This window comes from Bufo bufo, chromosome 2, assembly GCF_905171765.1.
Source record: "Bufo bufo chromosome 2, aBufBuf1.1, whole genome shotgun sequence".
Lineage (NCBI taxonomy): Eukaryota > Metazoa > Chordata > Amphibia > Anura > Bufonidae > Bufo > Bufo bufo.
The window spans coordinates 94,585,237-94,601,283 of NC_053390.1; positions in this window are offsets into that span (position 1 = coordinate 94,585,237).

Sequence of the window (16,047 nt, forward strand, 5' to 3'; positions counted from 1 at the left end):
GTTTCCGGGAGTAAAACCCACAAGGAAGCAGAGGACCCTCTGGTGTTCTACGCTGAGACAGAAGGGCGCCTACTCCCGTCTCAGACGCGTCCACCTCGAGGACAAAGGGCAACCCAGGGTTGGGATGCGACAGAATCGGAGCCGACACAAAAGCGGACTTTAGGGCCTCAAAAGCTCGGATGGCCTCGAGCGGCCAGACCTGGGAATTACTGCCCTTCCTGGTCAGATCCGTGAGAGGCTTGGCCAGCATGGAAAAGTCCCTGATGAACTTCCGATAATAATTGGCGAAGCCCAAAAAGCGCTGCAGGGAACGAAGACCACTGGGCTGGGGCCACTGTAAGACAGACGAAACCTTCTCAGGATCCATGGAGAACCCCTCAGCGGAAATGATGTAACCTAAGAAGGTTACCTGGGATCGGTGAAATTCGCATTTCTCAAGCTTACCGAACAGCTTGTTCTCTCGTAACCGTTGCAACACTCGTCTGACATCCAGAATGTGGGCCTCCATGGATTCAGAATATACCAAGATGTCATCCAAATAGACCACCACACACTGCTGCAACAGGTCACGGAAAACATCGTTGATGAATTCCTGAAAGACTGCGGGCGCATTGCACAACCCAAAGGGCATAACCAAGGATTCATAATGACCGGTCCTGGTGTTAAACGCGGTCTTCCACTCATCGCCCGCCTTGATCCTTACCAGGTTATATGCCGCCCTCAGGTCGAGTTTGGTAAAGACCGTGGCCCCTTTAAGGCGATCGAACAGCTCGGAAATCAAGGGTATCGGGTAAGCGTTCTTGATCGTGATGCGATTGAGACCCCTGTAATCGATGCAAGGCCTCAACTCACCGCCCTTCTTTTTCACAAAGAAAAATCCAGCCCCTGCCGGGGACGAGGATTTGCGAATGTGTCCGCGTGAAAGCGCCTCCCTCACGTACTCCTCCATGGCCACATTCTCCGCTACCGACAGTGGATAGACTTTGCCACGAGGAGGAACGGCACCAGGTTGTAACTCTATGGCACAATCGTATGGGCGGTGCGGAGGTAGGGCAACCGCGCGCACCTTATCGAATACATCCCGGTACTCCTCGTATTCAGGAGGCAACAGAGAGTCCGAGGAAGTACACAGCAACTTGACAGACCCATGGATGCAACTAGCCCCACACTGCGGTGACCACGAGAGGATCTCGGCCGATCTCCAATCCAAAGTCGGATTATGCTTCTGGAGCCAGGGGTACCCCAAGACCACCGAGTAGTGTGGAGACGAAATAACCTGGAGGCAGACCGACTCTCTGTGAACGGCACCAATGGCTATCCCCACTGGAAGGGTCTCATGAGTCACGTGTGGCGGCAGAAGGGGTCTGCCGTCTATCGCCCCAAGAGCCAGTGGGGAACCTCGAGCCTGCAGAGGAATGGAATTGGCGGCAGCGAACACACTATCAATGAACAAACCACCAGCACCAGAGTCCACCAACGCCTGGGTCGTCACCGAGCCCCCGACCCAGGAGAGGACAACAGTGATCAGTGGTTTGTCAACACGGGAAACCGGGGACGAGGAGACTCCACCCAAGATCTGCCCCCGACAGGATCTCAGGTGCGAGCGTTTTCCCGGACGGTTCGGACATGCCAACCGAAAATGCCCACCGAGACCACAGTACATGCATCGGCCCTCGCGTCTCCGGAGTACCCTCTCCCCCTCGGACAGGCGAGCAAACCCCAGCTGCATGGGTTCACCCCCAGACAAGTCATCCCCAGGAGGCGTGGGAGGAGAGGGAGGCACGGGTGGGACAGCAAACGTAGGCGCCAATCTGTTAGAAGACCTCCGCAGGCTCTCCTTAAAGGAAGGTCTCTCCCTGAGTCTGGTGTCAATCAAAATCAGGAAAGAAATAAGAGACTCGAGCTCCACTGGTAGGTCCTTAGCTGCAACCTCATCCTTCAAGGCATCCGAGAGACCATGAGAGAAAGCAGCGACCAGAGCCTCATTATTCCAGCCCACCTCTGCTGCCAGGGTACGAAACTCAATGGCGTATTCAGCTACGGATCGTGAACCCTGTCTGATGGACATAAGGAGCTTCGCAGCAGAGGCAGCACGAGCCGGCACATCGAATACCTTCCGAAGAGAAGCAACAAAACCGGAAAACTCGGCAACCACCGGATTGTTGTTCTCCCATAAAGGGCTGGCCCAGGCCAAGGCCTTGTCCGAGAGCAGCGAGATCAAGAAGCCCACCTTTGATCTCTCAGTAGGAAAGGCATGTGGCAGCAACTCGAAATAAATGCCCATCTGGTTAAGGAAACCTCGGCACTGAGTTGGCTCTCCCCCAAAGCGCTGTGGAAGAGGGGCAGAACCGGTCATACACTGAAACACCGCAGGCGCAACAACAGGTGTCGGGGTAGACTCTGGCGCAACAACCGGAGTGGCAGTAGGAGCGACAACCGACCCATCGGCAACGGGAGCGAAATGAGCCGTGCGTTCAAGCAGGGTTTGCAACGCCACAGCGAACCGACCCAACAGGTGATCCTGCTGATCAAGTCTGGCAACCAGCATGGGTAGCGAGGATGGCCCTGTACCGTCAGAATTCATGGCTTGGTCCTAATGTCACGGAACCATGAACCAGACGTACAACAAGAGATAAGTGAAAATAAGAAGGCTTTATTGAAAATAAAGCTGTAAAACAAAAGTCCAAACGGATGGTGAAACCGAAGCAGAGTCTTTGAGAGGCCAGAGGTCAGGAACCAGAAGGGTAGTCAGACGAAGCCAGGATCAGGAACCAGCAGGGTAGTCAGACGAAGCCAGGATCAGGAACCAGCAGGGAAGTCAGACGAAGCCAGGATCAGGAACCAGAAGCAGCAGCAGTCTTAGAAGCATGTGAACACAGGAGGACCAAGCAAGGAACTGAAGCCACAGACCTCCTATATATATGAGCTAGGCATCCAGCTCCTCCCAGTGGGAAGGAGGAGCCGCAGGGTGGAAGGCTACAAGAAACCCAGAAACCAAGATGGCCGCCAGCACATGTCAAACGAAGGAGAACAGCAAGAAGGTAAGACCATGACAGAGGGTCACCAGCAGGCCATCAATCATAATTTCAAGGGTGTGTATGATGCCCTCCTTTATGTGTAACAAAGGGTGTATTGTAGTGCCGGTTCCTTGTAATTTTTGGCAGACCTTTCACTTAGTGCATAGGCTTTATGAGTGTAGGAGTCCCACTACCTGAACAATTGTACCACAATGTGAATGAGGCCCTCCTTTATGTGATATACAGGTTGTTTTGGAGTGCCCCTTCCTTGTAATTTTTGGCAGCCCTTTCACTTAGTGCATAGGCTTTAAGAGTCTACGAGTCCCACTACATGAACAATTGTACCACAATGTGAATGAGGCCCTCCTTTATGTGATATACAGGATGTATCGGAGTGCCTTTTCCTTGTAATTCTTGGCAGCACTTGCACTTTATATACAAGTAAATATACAGGAAAGAATGCTTCCTAACAATTTTTCCTCTAAAATAGATTTTATCTTCGGTTTTGTGCGTATTATTGTCAGTCTGTAAAAGTGGCGTACTACTCGGACAACATTGTTCCCATCAGCAACCTGGGAGTCCAAGATGCATCCAGACATCCTCCCAATGCTGTTCCCAAGCCATTTCGGTGGTGTTTCCATCAATTTCTGACCTTTTCCTATGAACCAGGCACCCTTCCCTCTTCAGAGCAGGGGGTGCCTGGTTTAATGCTTGGGTTCTCCCATTGACTTCCATTGTGCTCGGGTGCATCCTGATGTGTTCGACCCGAGCCCCCGAACACTATGGTGTTCGATCAACACTAGTGCTCACTAACACAGATTTAGACAGATTTGTGAACAATATTTGAGAGTAATGCCTCTTTCACACGGGCGTCACGTGTGAGGGCCGGATAGGATGCGGGCGCGAGTGCAAAGCGTTTTAATGCGTTTTGCGTGCGCGTGAGAAAAATCGGTATGTTTGGTACCCAAAGCCGAGCCCGGACTTCTTCACAGTAGTTCGGGTTTGGGTTAGGTGTTGTGTAGATTTTATTATTTTCCCTTATAACATGGTTACAAGGGAAAATAATAGCATTCTTAATACAGAATGCTTAGTAAAATAGGGATGGAGGGGTTAAAAAAAAAGATAAAAATAATAATTTAACTCACCTTACCCGGCTTCTCTTCTTTCTTCTTCTTTGATGAGCTGGGAGAAAATGAACTTTGGTGATGTCACTGCGCACATGACATGGTCCATCACATGATCCATCACACCATGGTGATGGATCATGTGATGGACCATGTGATGAGTGCAGTGACGTCACCACAGGTCCTTTTCCTCCTGGTCATAAAAGAAGAAGACAGAAGAGAAGCCAGGCTGCGCAAACAAGTGGATGAGGTGAGTTAAATAATATATATATTTTTTAACCCCTCCATCCCTATTTTACTAAGCATTCTGTATTAAGAATGCTATTATTTTTGCTTATAACAATGTTCGAAGGTAAAATAATAAGAATGATCGGGTCCCCATCCCGATCATCTCCTAGCAACCATGCGTGAAAATCGCACCGCATCCGCACTTGATTGCGGATGCTTGCGATTTTCACATAGCCCCATTTACTTCTATGGGGCCTGCGTTGCGTGAAAAACGCAGAATATAGACCCTGCTGCGATTTTCACGCAACGCATAAGTGATGCGTGAAAACAATCGCTCAATTCAGTGCGGGTGCAATGCGTTAACCTCACGCATTGCACCCGCGCGGAAAACTCGCCCATGTGAAAGGGGCCTAATGGGTCTTTTGTGTATGTAGAAAATGTGTCAGATCTTTGAGTTCAGCTCATGCAAAATGGGAGCAAAACCGAAAGTGTTGCATTTATATTTTTGCACAGTGTAGTTATTAGATCTCCCCTCAGTCATCTTTTTTCTAAAGTGAATAACCCTATTTTGATAATCTTTCTGGGTACTGTAGTCTACCCATTCCAGTTATTACTTTAGTTGCCCTCCTCTGAACCCTCTCCAGCTCTGCTATATCTGCCTTGTTCACAGGAACCCATAAGTGTACACAGTACTCCATGTGTGGTCTGACTAGTGATTTGTAAAATGGCAAGACTATGTTCTCATCATGGACATCTATGCCCCATTTGATGCAACCCATTATTTTACTGGCCTTGGCAGCAGCTGCCTGACACTGGTTTCTACAGCTGTTAGTTTGCTGTTTATTAAAATTCCTAAGTCCTTTTCCATGTCAGTGTTACCCGGTGTTTTACCATTGTAGAGTTTTGCTCTGGTAGGCAGGGTAAGCGGACGTAATACAGAGGCAAAACCACGGTTGAAAAGCAAAAGTCAGTGTTTATTTACACAAAAAGGTAGAAAAGAAATACTTGGCAGGGCCCTGGTGTTAATTCACACCGCAGGAATCCTCAGCCTTGCAGTATGGCAGAACTCCTCAGCTCCCAAAACACAGAGCTCCACTATCACCTGGAGGTTCATTCCACACCTAGCTGAGCTGCTGGCTGGGCTTTTAAACCCCAGCCCAAAACCTGGCCTGGACGTGGGGAACAGCCACCCACCCTACTCTTTGGCTGCTCCCAATAAGAACTGGCCCGGATTGGCTTTACAGCCACACTAAGTAAAACAGTGTCAGCAAGCACTAGCTGCCGCTGACACACAAAATTACCGGTTCTTATCTCACCGAGGCCAGGAACCTCGGTGACACGTACCTTCCGTCAATGACGGACCCCGGCGCCTTCCTACACCATTTAAAGGGAATCTGTCACCTGCTTTTAGCATTTTAAGCTTTCAACATTGACATGTTCAATAAAGTACCTTATTTCCTGCAGTAGTCTTCTTACTTTATTTTGTTTTGTCATTTTGATAAAAAAATATCTTTTTCTGATATGCTAATGAAGCTCCAAGGTGCCCAGAGGGGCATTTTTTTTCCTCTCTGGAGCCCAGTGACGCCCCCCTGCAGTGCCCAGCCCTCCTTAATTTGAAGCCCAAGAACGCCTCCTGATCCTGAAATAACCTGCCACAGCCCCGGCAAACGGTTCCGCCCCCTCGCCACGTCATCTACCTTCAAGAAATGCCCTATTCTTCTTCCTGTCGGCCGCCAGAAATCTCACGCAGGAGCAGTACCGCCTGCGCGATCATCAAGCTCCTGAGGGCAACAGCCTCAAAAGTCTCACTGGGCATGCGCCGAGCCCAGTGACGTAATCTGAGCGCTGTTGCCTCAGGAGCTTGATCGCGCAGGCCGCAGGCGGTACTGCACCTGCACAAGATTTCTGGTGGCTGACAGGAAGAAGAACGGGGCATTTCTTAAAGGTAGAAGATGACGTGGCGAGTGGGTGAAACCGTTTGCTGGGGCTGTGGGAGGTTATTTCAGGATCAGGAGGCGTTCTTGGGCTTCAAATTAAGGCGGGCTGGGCACTTCAGGGGGCGTCAGCCCATTTTCTAAGCGCCAATTCTGTGAAACACTCCCTGTCAATATAGAGTCCTTCAATATCAGAAATAAGGATCTGTCTATGACATTACTTAATTCTCATAGGATACGGGGGTGTATGGCATCTGGACCCGATGATTTGTCTATTTTAATTTTTTTAAGACAACGCTGCCAAGCCTAATTGTGCAAATCTGACATGTGTCACTTTATGTGCTAATAACTTTGGAATGCTTTTACATTCTGAAATTGTTTTCTCATGACACATTTTACAGCATGTTAATTGTAAATTTGAGTCAATATGTTTTACCTTTATATCAAAAAATAATCCCAAACTTACCAAAAAATTTTAAAAATTCACTATTTTCAAAATTTTTATCTCTTTGCTTTTAAGGGCTCATGCACATGACCGTATGTATTTTGCAGTCTGCAAAACACAGATCTTAAAAAAATGGACGGCATGAGTGTGATATCCGTTTTACTTCCTTTTTTTTGCAGATCCATTGTAACAATGCATATGGAGTCATTTTCATTTTTTTTGCGGACCCATTGAAATTAATGGTTCCATTAATGGACCGCAAATTTTTTTTAACTGACAGACAAAAAATACGTTCGTGTGCATGAGCCCTTAGACAGAAAATGATACCTCATAAAATACTTATTAATTAACATTCATCAATGTCTACTTTATGTTGGCATCATTTTGGTAAAGTAATACAAATTTTTTTTGCAGATCCATTGTAACAATGCATATGGAATCATTTTCATTTTTTGGTAAAGTAATACAAATTTTTTTTGCAGATCCATTGTAACAATTCTTATGGAGTCATTTTTTTGTCTACTTTATGTTGGCATCATTTTGGTAAAGTAATACAATTTTTTTTTGCAGATCCATTGTAACAATGCATATGGAGTCATTTTCATTTTTTGGTAAAGTAATACAATTTTTTTTTGCAGATCCATTGTAACAATGCATATGGAGTCATTTTCATTTTTTTGCGGACCCATTGAAATTAATGGTTCCATTAATGGACCGCAAAAATACGTTCGTGTGCATGAGCCCTTAGACAGAAAATGATACCTCATAAAATACTTATTAATTAACATTCATCAATGTCTACTTTATGTTGGCATCATTTTGGTAAAGTAATACCAATTTTTTTTAGGACATTAGAAGTTGTAGAATTTTATAAGTAATAAATCAACTTTTTTAAGGTGCAGTTCAGTTCTGAAGACGCTTGTAGGAGCTATCATAATAGAAACCACCCATAAATTACCCTATTTTAGGAACTACATCCCTGAAACTATTCAAAACTGTTTTTAGAATAGAATTGAAAGGCTTCAGAGAAAGCTGGTGATAAAGTAGCTTTCAATAAATTAATTCTAAAGATCCCAAGTTTTAGTGTATTGGTATGTCTGCTCTTTGAAGTCTCAGTTTTTCATATTTATGTAGGGTATGCATTTCCTTTAGCCAGTCATGGTCTCTTTGACCCATTTATTTTCTTCTATAGTTCTGAGCTATGATAATAAAGACTTCGGTCATTATATTATTTATAATAAAGATTATTGATTAATGCTTTCGCATAGAACCGATGTGTACAATTCAATTTTTTTTTTTTACATGTTTGTATATGCTTTTATTATATATTATTCTATTTTTCATATTACCTTTGCTCACTGCATTGTAATGCATACAGTACAGACCAAAATTTGGACACACTTTCTCATTCAAAGAGTTTTCTTTATTTTCATGACTAGGGATGAGCGAACCCGAACTGTATAGTTCGGGTTCGTACCGAATTTTGGGGTGTCCGTGACACGGACCCGAACCAGAACATTTTCGTAAAAGTCCGGGTTCAGGTTCGGTGTTCGGCGCTTTCTTGGCGCTTTTTGAAAGGCTGCAAAGCAGCCAATCAACAAGCGTCATACTACTTGCCCCAAGAGGCCATCACAGCCTTGCCTACTATTGGCATGGCTGTGATTGGCCAGTGCAGCATGTGACCCAGCCTCTATATAAGCTTGGGTCACGTAGCGCTGCACGTCACTCTGCTGATTCAAGCATAGGGAGAGGTTGCTGCTGCGACGTTAGGGCGAGATTAGGCAGATTAACTCCTCCAAAAGACTTAATTCAGTGATCGATCTCCAGCTGTGGATCATTGAAGTGCTGATATTGAATTGCTCACTTTTTTTAGGCTGCCCAGAGCGTTTTTATATCACTTTTTTCTGGGGTGATCGGCGGCCATTTTGTGGCTTGTGGTGCGCCAGCACAAGCTACCACCAAGTGCATTTAACCATCAATAGTGTGGTTATTTTTTGCTATATCCTACATCAGGTGCAGGCTGAGCCTGTGTCACCCAAGTGCATTTAACCATCAACAGTGTGGTTATTTTTTGGCCATATACTACATCAGGTGCAGGCTGAGCCTGTGTCACCCAAGTGCATTTAACCATCAATAGTGTGGTTATTTTTTGGCCATATACTACATCAGGGGCAAGTTGAGCCTGTCACCCAGCGCCTAAAAAATAGACCTGACATTTATATTCCTCCAAATCAGTACTGTTTTAGCTGGTCAAGTTATTTGTAGTGACCGTAAAAGCACAGTTTTTGTTCTGGGTTGAAAAACTATTCCCAAATTTGCCATTCTCAAAATTAGTCGTTTCTGCTATATCAGGCCTACTTTAAATCTATCCCAAAAAGGATATCTTAGATTGAAGGTGCTGATAGTGTCATTCTGAAAAACTTAACACACACACTACCATGCAGATACAAGTCTAATTCTGTGATTAAAGATATATCTGTCACACAGCGCGTAAAAAATAGGCCTGACATTTCTATTCCTCCAAATCAGTACAGTTTTAGCTGGTCAAGTTATATTTAGTGACCGTAAAAGCACAGTTTTTGTTCTGGGTTGAAAAACTATTCCTAAATTTGCCATTCTCAAAATTAGTAGTTTCTGCTATATCAGGCTTACTTTAAATCTATCCCAAAAAGGATATCTTAGATTGAAGGTGCTGATAGTGTCATTCTGAAAAACTTAACACACACGCTACAGTCCAGATACAAGTCTAATTCTGTGATTAAAGGTATATCTGTCACACAGCGCGTAAAAAATAGGCCTGACATTTATATTCAACCAAATCTGTACTGTTTTAGCTAGTCAAATTATTTGTAGTGACCGTAAAAGCACAGTTTTTGTTCTGGGTTGAAAAACTATTCCCAAATTTGCCATTCTCAAAATTAGTAGTTTCTGCTATATCAGGCCTACTTTAAATCTATCCCAAAAAGGATATCTTAGATTCAAGGTGCTGATAGTGTCATTCTGAAAAACTTAACACACACGCTACAGTGCAGATACAAGTCTAATTCTGTGATTAAAGGTATATCTGTCACACAGCGCATAAAAAATAGGCCTCACATTTATATTCAACCAAATCTGTCATTACTTGTGTGCCTGTATTAGTGTAATGCGGTACCTAAATAGATAGCCAGACAGTGTTAGGTGTCTGTAAAAAAAGGCCTGAATTTTAATTCAATACATTGGCCCGAATAATATTTTTCTTATTGTGGTGAACGGTAACAATGAGGAAAACAACTAGTAAGGGACGCGGACGTGGACATGGTCGTGGTGGTGTTAGTGGACCCTCTGGTGCTGGGAGAGGACGTGGTCGTTCTGCCACAGCCACACGTCCTAGTGTACCAACTACCTCAGGTCCCAGTAGCCGCCAGAATTTACAGGGATATTTGGTGGGGCCCAATGCCGTTCTAAGGATGGTAAGGCCTGAGCAGGTACAGGCATTAGTCAATTGGGTGGCTGACAGTGCATCCAGCACGTTCACATTATCTCCCACCCAGTCTTCTGCAGAAAGCGCACAGATGGCGCATGAAAACCAAGCCCATCAGTCTGTCACATCACCCCCATGCATATCAGGGAAACTGTCTGAGCCTCAAGTTATGCAGCAGTCTCTTATGCTGTTTGAAGACTCTGCTGCCAGGGTTTCCCAAGGGCATCCACCTAGCCCTTCCCTAGGGGTGGAAGAGATAGAATGCACTAACGCACAACCACTTATGTTTCCTGATGATGAGGACATGGGAATACCACCTCAGCACGTCTCTGATGATGACGAAACACAGGTGCCAACTGCTGCGTCTTTCTGCAGTGTGCAGACTTAACAGGAGGTCAGGGATCAAGACTGGGTGGAAGACGATGCAGGGGACGATGAGGTCCTAGACCCCGCATGGAATAAGGTCGTGCCACTGACTTTCACAGTTCGGAGGAAGAGGCAGTGGTGAGACCGAGCCAACAGCGTAGCAAAAGACAAAGAGGGAGCAGTGGGCAAAATCAGAACACCCGCCGCCAAGAGACTCCGCCTGCTACTGACCGCCGCCATCTGGGACCGAGCACCCCAAAGGCAGCTTCAAGGAGTTCCCTGGCATGGCACTTCTTCAAACAATGTGCTGACGACAAGACCCGAGTGGTTTGCACGCTGTGCCATCAGAGCCTGAAGCGAGGCATTAACGTTCTGAACCTTAGCACAACCTGCATGACCAGGCACCTGCATGCAAAGCATGAACTGCAGTGGAGTAAACACCTTAAAAACAAAGAAGTCACTCAGGCTCCCCCTGCTACCTCTTCTGCTGCTGCCGCCTCAGCCTCTTCTGCTGCTGCCGCCGCCTCGGCCTCTTCCTCCACCTCTGGAGGAACGTTGGCACCTGCCGCCCAGCAAACATGGGAACTACCAACACCACCACCTGCGTCACCAAGCATCTCAACCATGTCACACGGCAGCGTTCAGCTCTCCATCTCACAAACATTTGAGAGAAAGCGTAAATTCCCACCTAGCCACCCTCGATCCCTGGCCCTGAATGCCAGCAGTTCTAAACTACTGGCCTATGAAATACTGTCATTTAGGCTGGTGGACACAGACAGCTTCAAACAGCTCATGTCGTTTGCTGTCCCACAGTATGTTGTTCCCAGCCGGCACTACTTCTCCAAGAGAGCCGTGCCTTCCCTGCACAACCAAGTGTCCGATAAAATCAAGTGTGCACTGCGCAACGCCATCTGTGGCAAGGTCCACCTAACCACAGATACGTAGACCAGTAAGCACGGCCAGGGACGCTATATCTCCCTAACTGCACACTGGGTAAATGTAGTGGCAGCTGGGCCCCAGGCGGAGAGCTGTTTGGCGCACGTCCTTCCGCCGCCAAGGATCGCAGGGCAACATTCTTTGCCTCCTGTCTCCTCCTCCTCCTACTCAGCTTCCTCCTCCTCTTCTTCCACCTGCTCATCCAGTCAGCCACACACCTTCACCACCAACTTCAGCACAGCCCGGGGTAAACGTCAGCAGGCCGTTCTGAAACTCATATGTTTAGGGGACAGGCCCCACACACCGCACAGGAGTTGTGGCGGGGTATAGAACAACAGACCGACGAGTGGTTGCTGCCGGTGAGCCTCAAGCCCGGCCTGGTGGTGTGCGATAATGGGCGAAATCTCGTTGCAGCTCTGGGACTAGCCGGTTTGACGCACATCCCTTGCCTGGCGCATGTGCTGAATTTGGTGGTGCAGAAGTTCATTCGCAACTACCCCGACATGTCAGAGCTGCTGCATAAAGTGCGGGCCGTCTGTTCGCGCTTCCAGCGTTCACACCCTGCTGCTGCACGCCTGTCTGCGCTACAGCGTAACTTCGGCCTTCCCGCTCACCGCCTCATATGCGATGTGCCCACCAAGTGGAACTCCACCTTGCACATGCTGGACAGACTGTGCGAGCAGCAGCAGGCCATAGTGGAGTTTCAGCTGCAGCACGCACGGGTCAGTCGCACTGCGGAACAGCACCACTTCACCACCAATGACTGGGCCTCCATGCGAGACCTGTGTGCCCTGTTGCGCTGTTTCGAGTACTCCACCAACATGGCCAGTGGCGATGACGCCGTTATCAGCGTTACAATACCACTTTTATGTCTCCTTGAGAAAACACTTAGGGCGATGATGGAAGAGGAGGTGGCCCAGGAGGAAGAGGAGGAAGAGGAGTCATTTTTAGCACTTTCAGGCCAGTCTCTTCGAAGTGACTCAGAGGGAGGTTTTTTGCAACACCAGAGGCCAGGTACAAATGTGGCCAGACAGGGCCCACTACTGGAGGACGAGGAGGACGAGGATGAGGAGGAGGTGGAGGAGGATGAGGATGAAGCATGTTCACAGCGGGGTTGCACCCAAAGCAGCTCGGGCCCATCACTGGTGCATGGCTGGGGGGAAACACAGGACGATGACGATACGCCTCCCACACAGAACAGCTTGTCCTTACCTCTGGGCAGCCTGGCACACATGAGCGACTACATGCTGCAGTGCCTGCGCAACGACAGCAGAGTTGCCCACATTTTAACGTGTGCGGACTACTGGGTTGCCACCCTGCCGGATCCCCGGTACAAAGACAATGTGCCCACCTTACTTCCTACACTGGAGCGTGATAGGAAGATGCGCGAGTACAAGCGCACGTTGGTAGACGCGCTACTGGGAGCATTCCCAAATGTCACAGGGGAACCGGTGGAAGCCCAAGGCGAAGGCAGAGGAGGAGCAAGAGGTCGCCAACGCAGCTGTGTCACGGCCAGCTCCTCTGAGGGCAGGGTTAGCATGGCAGAGATGTGGAAAAGTTTTGTCACCACGCCACAGCTAACTGCACCACCACCTGATACGGAACGTGTTAGCAGGAGGCAACATTTCACTAACATGGTGGAACAGTACCTGTGCACACCCCTCCACGTACTGACTGATGGTTCGGCCCCATTCAACTTCTGGGTCTCCAAATTGTCCACGTGGCCAGAGCTAGCCTTTTATGCCTTGGAGGTGCTGGCCTGCCCGGCGGCCAGCGTTTTGTCTGAACGTGTATTCAGCACAGCAGGGGGCGTCATTACAGACAAACGCAGCCGCCTGTCTACAGCCAATGTGGACAAGCTGACGTTCATAAAAATGAACCAGGCATGGATCCCACAGGACCTGTCCATCCCTTGTGCAGATTAGACATTAACTACCTCCCCTTAACAATATATTATTGTACTCCAGGGCACTTCCTCATTCAATCCTATTTTTATTTTTATTTTACCATTATATTGCGGGGCAACCCAAAGTTGAATGAACCTCTCCTCTGTCTGGGTGCCGGGGCCTAAATGTGTGACAGTGGCCTGCTCCAGTGGTGGGTGACGTGAAGCCTGATTCTCTGCTATGACATGAAGACTGATTCTGTGCTGACATGAAGCCAGATTCTCTGTTACGCCACCACTCTCCTCTGCCTGGGTGCCTGGGCCTAAATATGTGACAGTGGCCTGTTCCAGTGGTGGGTGACGTGAAGCCTGATTCTCTGCTATGACATGAAGACTGATTCTGTGCTGACATGAAGCCAGATTCTCTGTTACGGGACCTCTCTCCTCTGTCTGGGTGCCGGGGCCTAAATATGTGACAGTGGCCTGTTCCAGTGGTGGGTGACGTGAAGCCTGATTCTCTGCTATGACATGAAGACTGATTCTCTGCTGACATGAAGCCTGAATCTCTGTTATGGGACCTCTCTCCTCTGCCTGGGTGCCTGGGCCTAAATATGTGACAGTGGCCTGTTCCAGTGGTGGGTGACGTGAAGCCTGATTCTCTGCTATGACATGAAGACTGATTCTGTGCTGACATGAAGCCAGATTCTCTGTTACGGGACCTCTCTCCTCTGTCTGGGTGCCTGGGCCTAAATATGTGACAGTAGCCTGTTCCAGTGGTGGGTGACGTGAAGCCTGATTCTCTGCTATGACATGAAGACTGATTCTCTGCTGACATGAAGCCTGAATCTCTGTTATGGGACCTCTCTCCTCTGCCTGGGTGCCTGGGCCTAAATATGTGACAGTGGCCTGTTCCAGTGGTGGGTGACGTGAAGCCTGATTCTCTGCTATGACATGAAGACTGATTCTCTTCTGACATGAAGCCTGAATCTCTGTTATGGGACCTCTCTCCTCTGCCTGGGTGCCTGGGCCTAAATATGTGACAGTGGCCTGTTCCAGTGGTGGGTGACGTGAAGCCTGATTCTCTGCTATGACATGAAGACTGATTCTCTGCTGACATGAAGCCAGATTCTCTGTTACGGGACCTCTCTCCTCTGCCTGGGTGCCTGGGCCTAAATATCTGACAATGGACTGTTCCAGTGTTGGGTGACGTAAAGCCTGATTCTCTGCTATGACATGCAGACTGATTCTCTGCTGACATGAAGCCAGATACTCTGTTACGAGACCTCTCTCCTCTGCCTGGGTGCCGGGGCCTAAATATATGACAATGGGCTGTTACAGTGGTGGGTGACGTGAAGCCAGATTCTCTGCTATGGCATGAAGACTGATTCTCTGCTGACGTGAAGCCAGATTCTCTGCTATGGGATCTCTCTCCAATTGATATTGGTTTATTTTTATATATTTTATTTTTATTTTAATTCATTTCCCTATCCACATTTGTTTGCAGGGGATTTACCTACATGTTGCTGCCTTTTGCAGCCCTCTAGCTATTTCCTGGGCTGTTTTACAGCCTTTTTAGTGCCGAAAAGTTCGGTTCCCCATTGACTTCAATGGGGTTCGGGTTCGGGACGAAGTTCAGGTCGGGTTCGGATCCCGAACCCAAACATTTCCGGGAAGTTTGGCCGAACTTCTCGAACCTGAACATCTAGGTGTTCGCTCAACTCTATTCATGACTATGAAGGCATCAAAACTATGAATTAACACATGTGCAATTATATACATAACAAACAAGTGTGAAACAACTGAAAATATGTCATATTCTAGGTTCTTCAATTTAGCCACCTTTTGCTTTGATTACTGCTTTGCACACTCTTGGCATTTTCTTGATGAGCTTCAAGAGGTAGTCCCCTGAAATGGTCTTCCAACAGTCTTGAAGGAGCTCCCAGAGATGCTTAGCACTTGTTGGCACTTTTGCCTTCACTCTGCAGTCCAGCTCACCCCAAACCATCTCGATTGGGTTCAGGTCCGGTGACTGTGGAGCACCCCATCACTCTCCTTCATGGTCAAATAGCCCTTACTTTCAAAGTTTTCCCAATTTTTCGGCTGACTGGCTGACCTTCATTTTTTAAAGTAATGATGGCCACTCGTTTTTCTTTACTTAACTGCTTTTTTCTTGCCATAATACAAATTCTAACAGTCTATTCAGTAGGACTATCAGCTGTGTATCCACCTGACTTCTCCTCAACGCAACTGATGGTCCCAACCCCATTTATAAGGCAAGAAATCCCACTTATTAAACCTGACAGGGCACACCTGTGAAGTGAAAACCATTTCAGGGGACTACCTCTTGAAGCTCATCAAGAGAATGCCAAGAGTGTGCAAAGCAGTAATCAAAGCAAAAGGTGGCTACTTTGAAGAACCTAGAATATGACATATTTTCAGTTGTTTCACACTTGTTTGTTATGTATATAATTCCACATGTGTTAATTCATAGTTTTGATGCCTTCAGTGTGAATCTACAATTTTCATAGTCATGCAAATAAAGAAAACTCTTTGAATGAGAAGGTGTGTCCAAACTTTTGGTCTGTACTGTATATGCTATCCCACTTAATTTACAAAAATAAATAATTTATTAACCCTTTGAGTATTCCA